This window comes from Oncorhynchus gorbuscha, unplaced genomic scaffold (genome assembly GCF_021184085.1).
Source record: "Oncorhynchus gorbuscha isolate QuinsamMale2020 ecotype Even-year unplaced genomic scaffold, OgorEven_v1.0 Un_scaffold_873, whole genome shotgun sequence".
Lineage (NCBI taxonomy): Eukaryota > Metazoa > Chordata > Actinopteri > Salmoniformes > Salmonidae > Oncorhynchus > Oncorhynchus gorbuscha.
Window position 1 is genome coordinate 170,577 of NW_025745856.1, and position 4,738 is coordinate 175,314.

A 4,738-nucleotide genomic window follows, 5' to 3' on the forward strand; every position below is an offset into this window, starting at 1 on the left:
CTTTACGTTCAATGATACCAAATTCCTAGCTGCAGACTAGTAATTAATATCAAAGACTTGTTCTTATTCTGTCGGTATCGATAGTCTTAGAGTTTAACCACGTGGTATGGTTAAAAGATTCAGCAATGGTCTGCAACCTTTGTCCTCTCGTAATGGAGAAAAACATGGTCTATTGAGGAATTCTCAAGATTGGGGTTTTATTCGGAATTGCAGAAAAGGGCCTGTCCCAGGATGCCCGACCCTAACTGGGCTCATGGGCGGTCCTCTGATTTAGTTCAACTCAAAAGGGAATTGGGAGTTTCCTTCATTAAAAAGTCACAAATCACATTACGCAATTTTACAAACAGTATCACCCTCACTCATTCAACTTATACAACAACTAGACGTAAACGTCATATCTGAGGCTATTATATAAACAGCTTTATGGTAATGTGGCCGCACCGTCTCCCATGAGCTTCACCGAAATGTAACAAACGGACCAGTTCGACGCTGGATTCTTCACCGATCTTTTATACCTTCTCCGGAACATAAATGTTGTTCGGACCTCACAGCAGCCTGGTTGAAGGAGCAGAGAGAGAGGGGGATGGTGCTCGCTGTACCCAAAGAGGGCAATGTCATGACACTGGTTAAAGAGTGACCTGATGGGTCAGAGGTAGAGGAAGTGGCGGTGTCACCTTAACCAGTCTTCCAGGGCCTTGCGTGTCTCCTGGGTTCTTGGTCCCACCTCTCGTCCGCCCCAGCCGGTTGGAGATTCGGTGTGTGTGTGTGTACACACAGAGACACACACACACACAATAAAAACAAAGTAGAATGAAAGTATCCCATGACGAGATGCCTACTAGGTCATCTACAAGTCCAGTTCACTGGTCACGATGGCAACACCCATCCGTAGCACGCGCTCCAGCAGGTGTATCTCACTGATCATCCCTAAAGCCAACACCTCATTCGGCCGCCTTTCGTTCCAGTACTCTGCTGCCTGTGACTGGAACGAATTGCAAAAATCGCTGAAGTTGGAGACTTATCTCCCTCACCAACTTCAAACATCAGCTATCTGAGGAGCTAACCGATCGCTGCAGCTGTACATAATCTATTGGTAAATAGCCCACCCATTTTCACCTACCTCATCCCCACAGTTTTTATTTATTTACTTTTCTGCTCTTCTGCACACCAATATCTCTACCTGTACATGATCATCTGATCATTTATCACTCCAGTGTTAATCTGCAATATTGTAATTATTCGCCTACCTCCTCATGCCTTTTGCACACATTGTATATATAGACTCCCTTTTTTCTACTGTGTTATTGACTTGTTAATTGTTTACTCCATGTGTAACTCTGTCTGTTCACACTGCTATGCTTTATCTTGGCCAGGTCGCAGTTGCAAATGAGAACTTGTTCTCAACTAGCCTACCTGGTGAAATAAAAATATAATCCAATAGAACTACCACTCTGCACCTGATCAGACCAGATCACAACAGAGATCTAGAATATGGGATTCAGTCAAATGAGCATGCCTTTGCCAGAGACCTGATGCCAGGGAGCCATTTTGGGTCCTATCCAGGGATCATATCAGGCCTTCCACTTTTTTAGGGATGTGATAAATCATGCAAAAATACCTACCTTTGCCAGAGACCTGATGCCAGGGGAGCCATGGGTCCAAAGGCCTTCCACTGTGTTAGGGATGTGATAATGGGATTTATTTGATCATGTGAATGATTAAATATTCCACCCTGAAACCATATGTTTGAGGGTTAAGACTGTTTTTTTAATGAAGACTGTAATAAAATCCTAACGGGATGCGTTATGATGGGATATAGGCCTATAACAGTCATTGATGAATATGTATTGGTTTGAATTCATCTTGGATACCATTTAAGTTTCCAGATAGTACACGAGGTAACAGTGTGTATTATTTAGTCACTAAGGGTGGATTTATAATGGGATTTATGTGATCATGTCAATGATTAGAATATTCTTTAACCATATGATTGTTTGAAATTGATTAGAATCATGATGAAATTGATTAGAATCGTGAGATTATTCTAATGGTACCAATGTGCGTACTGTGATGGTGGCCACACAAAATAACTTTTGTTGCCACTGTTTAGACTTTAATGGTTGATGTGTTGAGTTATTTTGAGGGTTGAAGATTTCCACTGGTGATAGGGGCTGTGCAAAATATTGACACTTTGGGGTCCACTCCTTTGTTGCCACTGTTTAGACATTAATGGTTGATGTGTTGAGTTATTTTGAGGGGACAGCAAATGTACACTGTTATACAAGCTGTCTCACTCCTTTACATTGTAGCAAAGTGTCATTTCTTCAGTGTTGTCACATGAAAAGATATACTCAAATATTTACAAAAATGTGAGGGGTGTACTCACTTTTGTGATATACTGTATACATCCGTGTGTGTAGGTTATGTCTATTATAGTATCTTAAAAACAGACTGAGCAAGATTCGGTGCCGACCTTGGCCGGGGCCACTGAGAGTACTTCCCAGGGTCTCCCTATCTTGAGGGAGGATGGGGAGTAAGTCACGCTTCCCCTAAACTTTGTCGGCTGGGTAGGAGATGTTAGTGTGAATGTGTGTGAGTGAGAAGCCAGTATAAAATGAATTGTTTTGTACAACAGACCAGCGCTCTCGTCAATAAACTTTCTGACTATCGTAGCTGGGCCTCCGTCTGACTTTCTTACAAATTCGAGGACTGGGCTCTTGCTTCAACCAGTGTCTTACAAATTCTGGGCTTCATGTTGAGGACTTCATTGAATTGGGTTTATGAACATTGAGAACATAATTCTCGTGAGAGGATGTTCCCTCTAAACTCCCTCTGGAGCATCAATGACGTCTGCTTCAGGTACTTCACCTTGGTCTGGAGGGGGAGAAGACAGTAACGACTACATCATCATCATCATCATGTGCAGTAACGACTACCTCATCATCATCATCATGTGCAGTAACGACTACCTCATCTCTGTACCCCAGACATAGAATTATCTGTAAGGTCCCTCAGTCGAGCAGTGAATTTCAAACACAGATTCATCCACAAAAACTAGGAAGCTTTTCCAATGTCTCACAAAGTAGAGCAGATGAGTTGGTAGATGGGTAAAAATAAAAAGCAGATATTGAATATCTCTTTCAACATTAAGTTAGTAATTACACTTTGGATGGTGTGTCGATACACCCAGTCACTACAAAGATACAGGCGTCCTTCCCAACTCAGTTGCCAGAGAGGAAGGAAACTGCTCAGGGATTTTACCATGAGGCCAATGGTGACTTTAAAACAGTTACAGAGTTCAATGGCTGTGATAAGAGGGGATTAAATGATCTGTCCTGCGTTACCCCGGTGGAAGGATTGTCCGGGATGCCTCTGGAGCATGAGCCAGGTGCCCCTTTAAAGCCATCTCAAAACAAAGCGATGTAGGTCAAATCAAATGTTATTTGTCACATGCGCGCGAATACAAGTGTAGACTTTTCCCTGAAATGCTTACTTACAAGCCCTTAACCAACAGTGCAGTTCAAGAAGAGGAAAATATTGACCAAGTAGACTAAAATAAACAGTAACACAATAAGAATAACAATAACGAGGCTATATACAGGGGGCACCGGTACCGAGTCCACATGTTAGTTGAGGTAATCAACACGCTGCCTTGTTGACAATATGATCGAGTATTTGAAATGGACGTTCAGTCTAATCGAACTCCCTGAATATCCAGCAGGTGCGAGCGCTTAGTAATTAGAAGGGGAAAAAGTCCGGAACTAAGGATATTTATAGGGACATGACCGACGGGGGATGTTTACTTTCGACTGAGTCCACAAACAACCCGCTGCGGTGAGTATGCCTAGTGCACAGGTGTTCTAGCAACTTGTGTTGCAATCATATACCCAAAACAATAGTTTTTAAATGTTACTTGCATCTGGTCTTTTACAGGCTATACCAAATGCAATCCAAAAGGGTTTAGCAACATAATACTGTCTCCTAGTGCACGTTACACTTTTGCAATCTGTGTTTTGCGCCCAGTTTCTAGCCGATACATTGTAACTCGGTTTAGAAGAAAAACACTAACCTACATGCAATTGAGACTTTTTTTTACCGACCTGTGTCTGCAGCCTGGTCTCATGGACTATATGTAACATAGTAAATGTAAATCTGACAGGCTGAAATCTGTATGAAATGTTAAGTTTGGTATTTTTACAGAAGACTGACAGCTACAATAACCAAAAGGGTGGAGGGGTGGGTGTAGTAAAACTGCCGTATAACATTTTGGGTAATAAGCAACTTCATCATCTAGTTAGCTAAAAGGGTTAAGGTTAGCCAACATGCTAACCACCTTTACTCCTAATGTTAGCTACCTAGTTCATGTTGGCCACAACAAATTGGAATTTGTAAGATGTCTATTTTTAACATCATCTGAAATGAATGTAATACATATAAAATGTAATATATCATACTTGGTTTTCGGTTTTGCGTACAAAATGGTCTGAGACCTGTTTGGGGAAGCTTCTCCTGTCTGGTGGTATGTCAGTGGGTAGATGCTTCTGATATGGAGTGCATGGTTTGCAGTGCCCAGGAAAGAATTTTAAATTAAATTGTTTGGTCTCTCACCCCCTTCTCTGTAGAATTGTATTTTATTAGCCAACCCTTAACCTATATCTCCTAAACTGCTGTGGAAGCTCTAACCTTATAGGTGAAGTCAATTGACAATCTGGATCCCATCTAGACACAACCTGTATAC

At 41.7% G+C, this 4,738-nt stretch overlaps 1 pseudogene across 1 annotated transcript in view; it reads left to right on the plus strand.

Annotated features, from left to right (window-relative positions):
* Positions 1-3,786: 3,786 nt before the first annotated feature.
* LOC124020652 overlaps positions 3,787-4,738 on the plus strand; it is a 19,850-nt pseudogene continuing 18,898 nt past the window's right edge. Inside the window, exon 1 of the transcript XR_006836114.1 lies at positions 3,787-3,834. The product of XR_006836114.1 is annotated as an alpha-2-macroglobulin-like (transcript). The remainder of the gene's footprint in view (positions 3,835-4,738) is intronic.